General features: G+C 32.4%; 1 pseudogene; it reads right to left on the bottom strand.

The window, feature by feature from the left end:
• Window positions 1-1,434: 1,434 nt before the first annotated feature.
• The window catches only part of LOC129924143 (peptidyl-glycine alpha-amidating monooxygenase-like), an 83,933-nt pseudogene continuing 69,346 nt past the window's right edge, over window positions 1,435-16,021 (bottom strand).

Raw genomic sequence — 16,021 nt, 5'->3', positions numbered from 1 at the left:
CCAAAAGAAAATCTGCTGTCGAGAACAGACGGCGAAAAGAAAATCTAAATCGACCACCTGCGGACAATGGTTATGCTTGCCCTGGATGTGGCAAAATATGTAGGTCACAGCTGGGACTGCGCAGCGAGGTGAAATACTGCATTCCTCACTGATCTTCGGACTCGAAGACTAGCCTTATTATTATTAGCAGGATGTCCAAAGAGTGGCCTTTTGTCGTTGTGCAGCCAGCTTTGCTTTGGACGACAATTTCTTTGTGCTCCCTTCAGTGCCTCTCGACTTTCGACCCATAAAAAATGTTTTGGATCTGCCTTTGAGCTGCTTACAAAATTAGTGCTGAATGTAAAGTAAGGATCCTGTTTTGAAAATTTCGATTTCAGCAATGCCCATTGTCTTTTTCTTTTAAAGCTATATTATAGGCAGCATTACTTAGGGAATTTAGGTGCCCTTACTACCAAGGCAACAGCATGCCTACTTTTCAATGTTTACCTGCAAGTGTTTTATATGCTTGTGAGTCTTGGACACTGATTGCAGAGCTAGAGAGGAGGATCCTAGCAATGGAATTGAGTTGCTACAGAAGGATCCTAGGTATCACATTTTAAACCACATCACAAAGATATTAGAGGCAGGGCTACTGCAGCGATTAGACCCCATGATGACCTGCTATCATAAAAAAACTTGAGCTAAAAATCTATGGCCATATTACAAAGTCTTCGCGACTCGCTAAGACCTTCCTTCAGGGAACAGTATCAGGAAAAAGAAGAAGAGGCAGACAGAAAGCGACGGAAAGATACATAAAAGAATGGATGGGCCTGCCATTGAAAGAGGTTCTAACTAAGGTAAAAGACTAGTGGAAAGGAGAAAGATGGTGAACAAATCTTGCATGGTGCCCCAATGGTCCAACAGACTAAGGGATAGGTAAAGAGGTTTTTCAGCAGCAGGTATCAAAACTCTCATGTTTCAAATTGACTTAAATCTCTTTTTACATGTTTTAGAAATGAAAATGAAGATTTATCATTCCTTTTTGTAAAATACATCACAAAAATTACTTGATATTTGTCTGCATTTAAAGATTCCTTGCTTTGTGGTTCAAATATTTAATTGATAAAATGAGAACATTACTTTCTCATTATGATGTAGGTATGAAATTTCAAAACATAACTCCACCCAGGTCTAAGAGCTATTTGATCTTGATTATTCACACTGCACTGTCAACATAACCTACCCTGACATTCATTAACTATTAACCAGATATTAATTTCTTAACCTCAAGAGAAGCATGTTATTATTTTTTTTGTTTTATCTCAAGATTAGCTTTAATAAAGTCAGTCTGAGGGAACTTAAATTGTGTCTAAGCAGGTATGATTGACAGTTTTGTAATGGTGGATTTATTCAAGTTAGGTCATCTATTTAAGAAAAATGAAACAACATAATGAGTTTAATATTTTGTATTTTATTCTCTATACCCATAACTGTTACATATGATCACTTACAATACATCAAACATGTCCAAGTTTCCTATTCTACTAACATTTGAGAAACAAATGACATCACTATTTTGAAAGTCATTGTTAGTCACATTTCATTTCAGAGATTCAATATACATTGACTCTGCACCAGGTGTTTTTAGCAATGAACTTGTAAACATGTTTCTTGAATCTTAGCCACATTAAAATCAAATTAAGCATTATGCTCAGTCATTAAATAAAGCATTATGTAGCATTGTCAGATGTTGATTACAATTAAGAACATACACAATAAAAAAAAAGAGCAAAGTAAAAATGAAATGCTCTGTATGTGGTTAGTTTAAAAAATCTATAAACTTCTATTATGACTGGGATACTGTTTAGATTTCTAGCACTCCATAAAACACTCTAAGTGCAAGGTGGAGTACAATGGAAGTCAATGAAGGATGAGAAATTTTTACCAACAGCATAGAACCAATGTCTTGCATACCCCACCAACAAGAGACAATGTTGATATAGATATCACAAAACAACATCAACATGTTAAGACAAACACTCACACAAATATTATGTGAGTACATGACATCAATAAAGTAGTACAAATATTTTGAACTTTCAAAGACTAAGTGATCATTCACTTTTAATTTCATTTTTCACAACAGACAAGTTCAATTTTTTCTTTTGTGGCAAAAACAAAATGGTTAAATGTCTCCACCAGATAAAAAAAAATAAATTGATAAACCTTCAACAGCCTAAAAAATATAAGTAAAAAATAAACGCTAGGGCTTAATGAAACTGTACATAAGTAAGTTTTGAAGTACTAATACAATACTTTAGGGGGACCATCACCAGTTGAAACAAATATCAAACCCATTTAATCTTACATTCTGATTAGTATAAGCATTTGAAGTATTTGAAAGAGATTAATAGAACTGCTTTAAAAAAGTTAAGTTATTGACACAGTGCAGCATAGAAATCAAGAACAAAAGACTAAAGCAAAGGCAGACAATGGATTGATGCACTGAACTAGCAGTAAACAGCTTGTTTATCAATGTTTTTGATTTATTTTAAAATTTTAGTTTGAATTCCAAAACTCTGCCTTAAAAGTCTAGCTTTGTCTACCATGCTATCATTTCCTCTGAGTGTCTATAAATCTTTGCAGAAGTAACATCAAATGGGTTTGAGTATAAATATAACTATTACAGAGGAAAAAAATTCTGATTAACAGATTTAACTTGTGCTAATTTAAAACAAAAATTGGTTCAAATACAAAAAGATCACACAAAAAATGATTAAGTTGTAATTTCACACGAACAGTGTGTAATCAAAAAAATTATTTTTTAAAAACTTTAATCACAGCCCTTGAGCTGAAACTAAAATATTCAAACAGCAGATCATTTCCAGAAAGAAATCAAACAATTACATAAATTAAATGCAGTTGCCAAAGATCTAGTGGAATATTTCATGATACAAATGATTTTAATAAAAAAAGACATTAGTTCTTAGTACATGTATGTAAATACATAAGTAAGAACTAAAAAAATGTGGGTTGAAATCTACGTATGTATGCACTAGAACTTTATACCCTAAACATGTAGAAAATAAAAACAAAAACAACTCATAACATAACAAAAAAATTGTATGTCATAAATATAAATATCTGATAACCTCTTAAAATGTAATCAATTCATCTGAGGTGAAACAACAGTCAACAATCTTTAATTGAAATGATTTCAGTTTCTGTGTCAAATTAAAATTATGTGATGCATTCAAAAGTTGCTAACATAAATAATTCTATTCAATATAACTGTAACTAAATTTACAAAAAATACAATTTTTTTCATTCATAACATTTTTACTTTGTAAAAGTTGAATAAGAATAAGTAAATAAAACATAACTTTGATAAATTATGATACAATGAAACAAAGAGATTAGCTATTTGTAGTTAAACCAAGCTGAGTTTTGTTGTCACATGAAATAGAACCTTACATCTGGTACATTCCACATTTCCAACAAATCTCAAAAGCAGGACCATTCACAGCATACAGTAAACCTTCTATAGAACAAAAAATGAGCTGTTTGACAATGCAGCAAACTACTGACCAAAATCTACAATAAAATATTGATGGTGATATTGTAACATTTTTCTTTGTTTACAAAATAATGAAGAAACAGTAGAAACATAGTTTGAACTTTATAAAACGCTGAAAAGGGGAAAAACCTACCAAGCTAAGCACATTTATATAACCTAATTTATTTAGCTTAAAATCTTTATTTTGCTTTTTTTTTAAGTTCTGGATGTTCCTTCAGAACTAAACAGAACTACGTTCTAACCCAAACCTCCTGCAGGATGACAGGGGATGGCAGTGTTCAAACTCAAAACAATCCTGATGAGTTCGAAGTGCATACCACAAAATGTGGCTATTGAATACAATTCATATGGTATCTGGTTTTATAGTTTTATATCTAGTGGTATAGTTAGTGGAAAGAGTATTTGAGCTTTATATGAAATAAACAAAGCTAATCTAACTGTTCATATACAAAGCACATATAGTTTTACAAATAATGAACAGAAGGTAACCAAACCTATTTCTACAGACACATAGCCCATACATACCATGTGCAGGACAATATTCTTAAGCGAACAGTCGTGGACCAAATTCTGGGCGTTTGATGACCTGCTTGAAATTTCCATCCAGATCAGAACATTGTATGCGATTATTCTCTCTGTCAGCCACACAAACCAAATGATGCTCCTCTGACACAGTGATGTTATGAGGGATGTCAAATGTCACAACAGGAGGAACTAAAGACAAAAGAGTTTTTAAAATTGTTATAACAAAACATGACTTGAGAATTAGGCACATCAAACTAAGAACTCAGATATTATTTTAAATTGTTATCATGAAACATGACTTGAAAATCATGCACATCTAACTAAGAATCAGATATATATTTAGGAAGTTACCTGCACCAAACTGAACGTTTCTTTTCCCAAAGGACATCAAAAAAGTTCCATCTTTGGAAAATTTCAGAACTCTGCTCTTACAGTACCTGTTTTACAAAAAGTAGGTTTGTAATAAAACAATCAAGATTTGATTATTTTTACATAATTCAAAATACAAATTTAAATATACTTTTTTAATGCCTAATTAGTATCAATGGACTCATTTATTTAAAGCAATATTTGCTGACACAATATATAATAACAATTAATTGCAAAGCCTAGTATTACCCATCAGATACAAAAAAACTCTCCAGACATAAGAACAGCTACATCAGTAGGTTTACAAAAAAGATTTGTATCTTCACCATGCTGGAACTTCTGTCCTAGTGTCATTTTTGGTTCAGTCTGACCTGGTGATGTTTTAAAAACCTAAAGAGAAACAAAATTATATTAATTTGTAGACCAAAAAAAAAGTACAGTAGTGAAGGAAATCAATCTTACATAACTAAAACAATTTAATTATTTTGTTACATTTTTTCATCTGCTATCAAGTGCTATAATATTCAGTGTTAGAATTCTTGTGGTTTTTTTTTAAAGCTTTTATGTTGTCAATAAGATCAATTCAATTTGTTTAACACATGTTGAGAAGAACAACAAAGAAATGTTTCACCTGATGCATTGCTACATCTGTTAACCAAATAGTGCCTTGATGGTCCGCTGTAATACCATGAGGCATAAAATACCTGAAAATAATGCAAGTTGGGTTGCAGTCGCTCATTCAGACTTCAGACTATTGAAACAAAGTTTACAATATTTAAAAAAAAGGCAAATTTTCAAATCTGTGATGTTTCTTTAATATCTGATTAGTCTCATTCATCTAACATATTCCCCTTGTTAATCATTTGTTTTAACTTATTCTCTCTTAATCAAGGATACCATTGTTGATTTTTCCCTATTCTGCAGCCTAACGATGATATTCTCGTTGAAGCTTAAAAAGTCAGTTGTTTTGTTTTATTTCCTTCCAAAATGTTTTTAATTGCTTATAATTTAATCTTAAAATTAAATTAAATTATGGCTTTTATATAGCACTACTTTCATGCTTATAGCATGCTCTGAGCGCTTTGGTCCAATCTCAATTGTGGGGGAGGAGGGGGTATCTAGGAGAAGGTTTTTCTGTGCTGCCTTTAGGCACTCAATAAACACAACTCGCGGATGTCGAACCTCGAGCCTCCTTGATAGGTAGCCAAGCCACGCCAAGTTCAAGAGCCCTTAACCTCTCGACCACGCTTCCCACTTAAAAAGTTTCCTTTAGGAAAAAATATAGATTCATTTCATTTTCAACATGCATTTACCAAAAAAAAAAGGTTTTTAAAGAGTAAACAAAAAAATATTTTTTTTCTATATTAATTTTTCATAGGGTGATTATTTTGGATAGTGACCTCAAGACAATTAATTTAAATGTTTTATATATTTTAAGTGTTAGATATTAAGTTTTGTGAAAATATGAATAACTATCATTAAAATACTTTTAGTTCAATTTGGATCATTAAATACTACCTAGATATAATCTAGATCTAGTTCTTAAGAGACTTGTCCTCAGTTGAGAAAAATGGGATGATATATTCCATTCCTATAAAAAATTATTTAAAAGAAACCTTGCATCTGTACTCCTTAACTCTTTCTCTTCTAACTGATGATACCAGCGTTGATTCCACCAGAATGTGGTAAATAATTACGGAGAGAAAGAGTTAATCCTTAACAAATAACTCAGTCAAATTAATTATTTCCCCCCCTTTTTCTCTGTATAACTTTGATTTAGAGGTTAAGCCTACAAACCAGTTTTGCATTACTCTCTTTTTTTTAATTTTTTTATTTTAAAGAATAGAGGACTCCCATTAAAATAAAGAAATCTTTAATTTAGCTCTTGATGTGATCATTATAGATCTGTGACAGGAAGAAAAGACGATCAGGTTCCAACACTTACTGTGCAGTCCATTTTCTTGAGCCACTAGTGTCAATAGCCACACCTCCAATCTGACCAAATGTAATAGACTCTTCTGGCCATGATGAATTGAATATAGGTTTCTCCAAATGAACATCTGAAGAACAGAATGAGTTAAAAAGAAACGAGTTAAATAGCTAATATAATCCATTATATCTATTATCTACCAAAAGTGCAAGTGTTTTTTTTTTATTCCATTTTTATATTAAATGACCTTAACATCATCTGCCCTATAGATCAAAGGTCTGAAAGGGGAACTTAACTTTTTACTTAACTATATTTTAAATGATATTTTGTCTTATTACCATTATCTGATGAAGTTTTGTAACTTTAAACATTTATTGCATCCTAATTTGATTTACTTAATTTTCTTTTTTTTTTTAAATTCTATGTTAAGGTATGATATAAGGAAATCACAAAAAAGAAAACAGTAAACAAATATCATTCCAAAAGTTCTATTGCTTGTGCAATTAACAAATCTACACAACAGGATCACAACTATGCAGCTTCTACATACAACATGTGCTAAATATTTTTTGTTTACAAGATTGAATGACTAAGGATTAAGTTAAACATCCACTCTCTAAACAAAATACATGTAGAAAGTAAACAAATGTATCACACTACAAAAGCAAAAGATAAAGGAGAACTCATGTGAGTTTTTAATATTTCTATAATAAGAGAGAGAGAGAGACACCAGAGTCATAAGCTAATAACACTGACAAAGGTACATGTAACATATCTAAAGGAAGTGAATCACAGGGTCTTAAAGTTGGACTTAAATTTATAGGAAAAGTGTGTACAAACTATCTGCCTTAGTCTATCATCAAGTTACCAGCTAATGATAATTATGAATATAACTAATACCACACCAATCTACATATTATTCAAACACATTTTGAAGCAGGACACTAAGGAAAACAAAATTAAGCTATTCAAATGCATGTCAGTACTCATTTTCCTTCTATGCAGCAATGGCAAATGGCAACAAATTAATATTAGGGTTTCAGTTCACAAATGATTGATCCAATCATTTATATTATATATGTATTGAATCAAAGTATATCACAATGAGTTAGCTAATTTAATATCACAGTAAACCATTGTAATGTGTTCAAACATTATTTAATCTATATTTCATATTTGAAAAAATTATGTTTCTGTTTTATACAAGGTAAATGAAATCTTGCATGTTATTTTTTCTTTCACCAATGTCTTACAAGAACTAGCTAATACGAAATGTCTATAAAGTTCACTATCAGTGTATGCTAGAATAGCAGAAAGATGCCTTGAGATATGTGTGGATGGTAAACAGCAAATCTTTAGCTTTCGATTATCTTCAAAAAGCTCAATGCACATTTGTTTACAGATGGAGTCCAAGAACTAAATCATACAAGCTGCTAAAGGTTTGAAAAGATTTACTACATAACAAATAAACAGTGTTAGAAATGTGCTCTGCATGTATGAATCTAAAAAAAAAATGTAGATGATATAAACTATAACGAATAACTGAATTTATACTTTAATTGAAATAATTATTTGAAGAAAAATAACTCAGTGAATTTATGTTGCAGCTTAAAACTATACACATGTATGTCCTCTGAATGTAGACTAACAAAGGGCAATCTTTTATTTTCAGATATGTTATTAGCATTCTTAAGGGTCAACATATCACTACATATTCTCATTATTATACAAGTTAAAAAGACAAATATTTCCAGTTTAATTTTTAACCACAATATTCACTTTGCAGTGTGGCTATTATTGCCATGCATTTACTAAAAAATTGATGCAAAAACTAGATCTATTGGTGAGCTACACTCATATAAAGCTTAGAATAAAGCAACAACACATATTGTGCAAGTTACATAATACATACAGCAAACATAAATGTGTGAGCACACTACAGCTGCTTACTCATGCCATTTACAGCTGTGGGAACATAGTCAACACACGATTACAACAGAGTGCAGGCCACAATAACAAAAAAAGGTACAAGATAATGTTGAGGTGAACACAACTTCTAAATCACTCACAACTATGTGGTTTATGGACTGCTTCTGACTGACCAACTTCTATAGCTACAACTGAGTTAGGGTGTTTTCTGGGCTCACTGTTTTGTCTGTTGATTGAGGCATGATTTGTGTTCTCTGACAGAGGCTGATTCCCTTGATTCTGATCCAAACGCTGGGATTGATTGATTGATCCGACCAGCTGCGTTCTTGCGAGGGAAATGCTCTAGCTGTTGACTGATGGCTTCAAACCCCTTGTTCCTGTTCCGACTGAGTCCTTCCTCGCTAGAGGTGGCAGTTCCATACATTCCTTTCTCTCTCATATCATTTGCATCATATTCATCATAATATTCCTGAACATGCGTCATTGTTACTATTCAATTGTAATTCCTTTTTTCAATTAGTTTTAATATTGAAAAAAAAACATTTTCCTTAAAAAAGAGAAATAGAAAAAGAAAGTAGTTGTCTTTTAGCAATATACAAGGGGTTCTAGAGTTTCAACATTGATCCATTGTGTCATAAAACAATTTTCGTTGTAAAGTTGGAAAATAAATACCCACTGTATGTAAATACAATAAGAACTTATCCTATCCTACAACCAATCCTAACAGAGTATCCCACATAATTATCAAAAAACACATTAAGAAAATATATACGTTTAGTAATGAAATGAAACAGCAATAAAAAAAAAAAGAAAGGACAGACTTATTAAGAGGAGGAAGCTGCGGAAGTAGCTGAAGATACTGGGGCAGGTGAATCTGGAGAGGTAGCTAAAGTAGAGAGCACAGACATCAGAAGAGTTGGCTGTAACCTTGGGAGTCATAATAATGGGTAAAAGGTTAACAAAATCAAAACACACACATGATAGAGAGACTGACAAAGCAGCAAGCCAAAATTGCCTACAAAGCGACTGTGGTGATGCACAGCTGCATCACTGCGTATTCTTCCGCTGCGCACACCAACTAGTTTTCGCACATGAAGTTTGCATTTACAATGTGATTTTTTACTAATGTTTCAACTCAATTCAACTAAATAAACCAAGGTGTATTCATCAACTGTACAGCCTTTTTTAAAGGGCTGTCACTATGATGACTGATAAGATTTGGATGTAATGAATAAATGAACTAGACTGGACAATATGGGGTTGATAAGATTTGATTCCTGAAAAATAAGGATGGTGTATGTCGCACCTATTGAATTGGTTGCTTAGCGCAGCGTTCATCACTAGGCGATGACGTCATTTGCGCTAATTAGTTTTTGGAATGATCTCCCCTTGTTGCTTGTCATTATTTCTTGTGACGTAGAAAGAGTGCGCGTATGACTTTCATCATAGATCGTCTGTTTCATTCTCTCCATCTTGTACTGTAGAGACAAGTTGTATTTTGGGGAGCTCTTGAATTTCACCTTGTGCTTATGTTACTGGACAGCCTTAGCATTTGCCTTGGATATAGATCTATTTTTAAATGATTATCTTGACCCCTGTTTAGGGTGAGTTTATTTTCACATTGTATAGTTATTACTATTTGGATTCGATCGTATTTGTAATTCTATAATTAGACTAGAACATTAGAAGAATCTTTTCTTTTGTTTTTCTATAGGGTCTTAGTTTTAGTGTCAAGTCTTAGTGTCAAGACTCAGTTTCAAGTCTCAGTGTTAGACTCAGTGCCAGTCTCAGTGTCATCTCAGTTCCAGTCTCAATTTTTCAATATTCAGATTTCAGCTTTAGTCTACAGGACCGAGGTCTTCATCTCGGTTAGTCTGTCTGACGTTCAGGTTTGTTTTTCACGAGTCTGAGGTTCCAGAATCAAGACTGCGGGTCCCTGTCTCCAGACAGTGTGACTGTCGAGCTGAACTTGGGCCGAAAATATTACAAGTTACAAAGTAATATATATTACACACATTTGTAATTCAAAATTACTGTAATTTCTAGACACATTAATACATTCATAATAATTCAGTAATTGCATTCAACAAAGACCTGACAGTGTATTCATGTTCAAACAGTGATTTTTCTTCTGAATAGCTTATTGTCCAAAGCAGTTCAACATTTTGATTGGTTAAACCTGGTTCCCTGACAGAATATTTTTTTTGTAGCATTTACATCAACCGGAAGTATTTCAAATAGCTTCTTGATAAAGGAAATAATTGATAATGGAAAAGATCCATAAGACCATCCCACTTTTAAATGTAAATAACACATTCTTCATTTATCCCATATCCACATGACGGAGGGGAGCATTGGGGCACCAATGTTAACTTTTTCACATCTTCATGTTATCTGTTTCAATCTTATACTATTTTCAAGTACTCAATAAAACACAAGTCAGTCCAAGATGTTATCCTCCTTCCCATCTTCTTTTGTCTTTCTCACTTTCTTTCATCAGAACCTGTGTCTTAGAGCAGAGCTTCCATCAGAACTGTGTCTTAGAGCAGAGCTTCCATCAGAACTGTGTTTTAGAGCAGAGCTTCCATCAGAACCTGTGTCTTAGAGCAAAGCTTCCATCAGAACCTGTGTCTTAGAGCAGAGCTTCCATCAGAACCTGTGTCTTAGAGCAGAGCTTCCATCAGAATTGTGTCTTAGAGCAGAGCTTCCATCAGAATTGTGTCTTAGAGCAGAGCTTCCATCAGAACCTGTGTCTTAGAGCAGAGCTTCCATCAGAACCTGTGTCTTAGAGCAGAGCTTCCATCAGAACCTGTGTCTTAGAGCAGAGCTTCCATCAGAACCTGTGTCTTAGAGCAGAGCTTCCATCAGAACCTGTGTCTTAGAGCAGAGCTTCCATCAGAACTGTGTCTTAGAGCAGAGCTTACACAGATTGGAGATTGAATACAACAAAATCACAACTATTTCAAAACATACTCATATAAAAGACTCTCAAGATAAAGTAGTCAATCAATAAGAAAAATGTAAAATGATTGGTTTAATCTACAGTTTGACAATGTATATATGTATTGTGTGGCTTGTTTCTCATTGTAGGATACAGTGATTTTGATAACATCAAGGTGGGTAGTTCAAGAAACCAGCTTAAAAGTTTTAAATCCAAATTTCTGTTTCAGGTAATAATTTGAATCTTCTGGAATTGTTCTAGAACCTTTAGATCCAGTCCTTAGCCCAACACATACAGTCCAATGCATACTAACGAACATTTAAGAGCTATTACCAAAACAATTACCTGACATACTTCAAGTTTCATAAAAGTTTCATACACTTTGGAATTTATTTGTTTTTCATGAAATCTAATTTACTTACAAGCTAATAGTCACTTTCTGTAGATCATTATTAATCAGAGTGATTTTTAAAGTTGCACTTGTTAGCCTAATATTGTATGGTACAAAAGAAAGTTATTTACAAATGTAAAATATTGTATGATACATTAAGAAGCCATTTTTTTTTTCTTTTTTAGTAAACTACATTATTATTAAATGGCTATAGCAATAATTCAAATTTGCCCATGAATGCACTAATATAGCAAATCAATAAATGGACTACTGGATCACTCCTGAGAAGAATCTAAATAACAAGAGTAGCGCGATTCTTCATATGTTTTCTGGTCTGTGCAGTATAAATAGAGTAACTAATTAATAAGTCACTACATCATAAAAACTCACCATTGTTTCCACCTGCCATGCCACCATGATGGTTGTGAACACCCTTGGCTTCTTCTTCAAGGGCAGGGTTTGGCGGTAATGGAAAACTCACATCAGCTGGGAAGTTGTTGCCAGTTAAATCTGGTTCTGAATTACCTAAACATTCTCCATAAGGCTCCTGCACAGAGCTGTCTGTGTAAAACACGATGTAGAAATTACACATCTCATCATTGCCAGTCGACCTGCAACAGCAAATAAAAAAACCCAGTTTATATTTGCAATCTTTGTCTGGTACTTTTGATTCTGAAATAAACTTAAATTTGTTGTAGCCTACCCCACATTCACAGGACAATCCATGGATGTTGAATCATAAGTACATCTTCCAAGCTAAAATAGTGAAAAAAAAAAACAAAATTAAATAATTTTTTATTCAAAAATTGTTACAATAATATGTAATAAACAATATAAATTTATTGTTTTTTTGAAACATTAGTAATTAAAAAAAAGCTTATTACCAAATAGTCCCCATTTTTGACCTCAATTTTATTTGTGACTGGATAGAAAATCTGCAAGAAGGAAAGTAGACTCAATAATAAATGTAAGTTAAAATACTGTTAGCTTGGAGAAAAAAAAATCTTGTGGCAGGAGAAATAATCAAACATAAAACTAAATGATAGGATAAGTCTTTTTTTTCAGAATTAAATCACAGCTTCTTCCAGTTAGCAGTTTGATACTACAATTCAAATGAACCAAATATTCTCTGTATTTTAAGACATAAGATTGGAAACCTAATTATTATAGTGCTAGATACATATGATTGTTGTCATGTGCTATATGTTTCAGGCTATCATCACAATGGTCCTGAGCTCAAACTCAGCCCTTCCATCAACCCATTATATTAAATGAAGTTTGACCTAGGATGTAAAAGATATAATAGTCTTCATTTTTGAAGGAATGTCTAAAACATATTAAACAAACAAACCAAACAGCAGTCCAACATAAGGGTCTAAAAAGACTGTAATTGACTATCACAATTTGAAAAGGTCACCAAGTAATTTTTTGTAGTTTCCCATGACAATGGTTTCAATTAAAACTAACTGCAATAAATAGTTAATTTTTACAAACTATTACAAATTTACAGGGATACATTGAATGAAGTATTTAGATAAGTGAATGGACTAGTACTGACCTGTGGCCACTGAGGGTGTCCTTTGTCAATCTCATGGTAGGATCCATTATATTGGTAGCCTGTGATGTCTCGGCCTAACAAAATATGACAGTTAAACAAGAACAAGTATATTTAGAATTGTCATTTTAAAGATAACAAAATTTGACATGACAAAAAAAAACTTAACACCATTGTGTCATTAGTACACACTGAAAACCTAAACCATGGGAATGTATTGTACACTAAAAACCAAGATATTCTCCTCTAAAACCATGGGCACATATTTTACACTAAAATCATAACTATATTTTTGCCTAAACTATTTATATTAGACTAAAAAACAAAAATATTCTCACCTAAACCATGGGCATGTGGCTTGTAGGCAAATGGAAAAATACTTTTTTCTTTTGAAAATCTACAGCCGACATCCACAGGGAAGGCTGTTAATAAATTTAATACAAATGTTACAGCCTTTTTTTCTATAAAAAATCTTAAATATTATTAAATTATTATTAAATATTAAATATTAAAAAAAAAAGAATAAAATTTAACTGCAGGTCTCTGAGGGTTAAATGTTAACTGTAGGTCTCTTGTCATTTACTGTGGAGAACTGTGGGTAATTGTAATTGACTGAGTAAAGTAATTGTTGGGTCAAGGTTGTTTGAACTTCAACCATGTGGATAGCCTTGTAGAAATGTCAAAAATGACTAACAGAGCCTAAGAAATGGTATAAAACAGTGATCCTTCACTTTTATTTTTCAGCCGGGAGGTGGGGGGGGGGGAGGATTTACACATTTCTTACAGAGGCTGATTAGCCTAAAAAATGGCATAAAACAATGATGAAGTACATTTCTGAGTCTTGTTTAATGCTGATATTCTACATTATGGGAGAAGTTTAAAGTGACCAGATAAAACCATGCCACTAGCGAGATCTATTGATAGAGACACAACAAACTAGGCTTGTACTTACAGGAATGTCCTTGAGGTATCGTAAACGATGCAGATGCCAAGAAAAAAACTCCTGCAACATATGGCTGCCTGTGAAAACACAAAATGAAGTTTACAGCCAAGTTAGCTCTAAAAAAAAGTTCTAATTACAACAGCCTATAATTAATTATTTTTATCAGATTGACTTACTTTTTGTGTGTGACATAAATCTTCAAACCTGAGTGGTCTTCATCTTCATCTGTTCAATTAATAAGAAAGACATTTTGGTTTTTGTTTTCAGTTATTTAACTAAGAAACAGAGAGTTGATAAAATCTCTTTACACCAAACAAAACAGTATAACTATACAAAATAAAAAGTATAGACAATACATGTTACAAAGTTTTCTATAGTGAAGTATATGGTTACATTCTCATTCCTCACCAGTAAATATCCTAGCATAGTGAACTTGCAGTACTAATGTTTAGTAATGTTTTTAATGAATGTTCTGTTGCCAAATCTCAAACCAACATCTAAGATAATACAAAGAACATTAAGTAACCAAAAAAAGTTTCAATTGAATGTATTTCTCTCAATACCAATAACTAATAATTAAAATAACAATGAGTTTATAATGTACCTTTAGGCAAGATAGTTGGAGGAGCATTTTTAGCCCGAGCAAATAAAATCACAGGATGACTATTCTTGCACATTGCAGGACAGTTCCTAAAAGAAACATTGTAAAAAAATCTTAATGAATAATGAACAGATATAACAGAACACCATTTCACCACCGTATCACAACCAATACACCACTACACCAACACACTACAATGACTATCCTTGCATTCCCTATCATGCACAAATGAAAATACTAACCAAACTGGCTACTGAGAACAGGCTTCACCTTCACATCCATACAAAAGCATGTGATGAGCTCTGTTGGCATCAGCTACAGCTTCAAACTTATCTGAAATAAAAAGCACCAAACTCATAACAGTAACTACAGAGTTCCCAGAGTTAAAATAGGTCTTCAAAACTAACTTGAGGTATCAGCAAAACAGGCCTATGACATAATGTACATAAGATCCTATATTAAGTACATACTTGTTTCAATTTTCGCTAAGAAAGATGTTTCTATTATACTTAAAAAAAATAAGTCAGCAGTAGGTTTGTCTGGACAAACAGCAACTTCAGGGCAAGTGATGATTTAAGCACTTTACTATACAGAATACCAATAAATGTTTGTAAGAGAAGTTTTATATTCTTGTTGAAGAAATGGGAATGATGGGGAGAAGGCTGGCTTCAGAGCAAAGATAAAAACTTAGGCACCCAAAAGTTAATGCAAAACAAGGAAAAAAGAAACATATACTTTAAATATAACTCTCTATTTCAACAACAAATCAGACTTTATGCCTTCATCAATAAAGAAAGTCAATTGCTTTCATCATGATTTTTTTTTAATAACATTTTCTGTACTTAATAACCTTTCAGTCACTTGTTTGCTGTATTGCTCAACATACAATTTAGCCTATACTGTATTATATTAAATTAGTTAAATCTTCTAAAGAATAGAAAGAGGCTATGTTTATCATTAAAAAAATGTGGATTATACACTCACAAATATATGATTCCAAATCCTGTGCAGGGTAAGCTGTGAATAAATAAGAATCCGGCTGAAAATGTTTAAACACAATAAAGATTTTGTAGAAATATGTGTTTATTTATAAAGGCAGAAACTAAAAATATGAAAACAGAAACTCAATTTAAGATATTCAACTATTTCTCTTTTGTTGACAACTCCTAACTCAGTTTTGAAATTACACATTTTGATTTCCTTATTCAATTTCTTAGTACTTTATAGAAATATGACTAAATTGATTATTAAAATAGAATCCTTGAAAGCATCTTCGCTCTC

The sequence above is a fragment of the Biomphalaria glabrata genome, unplaced genomic scaffold (assembly GCF_947242115.1).
Source record: "Biomphalaria glabrata unplaced genomic scaffold, xgBioGlab47.1 scaffold_20, whole genome shotgun sequence".
NCBI classification, from domain to species: Eukaryota; Metazoa; Mollusca; class Gastropoda; family Planorbidae; genus Biomphalaria; species Biomphalaria glabrata.
Note: the sequence above shows the minus strand (reverse complement) of the source record. Positions and strands in the feature narration are given on the sequence as shown.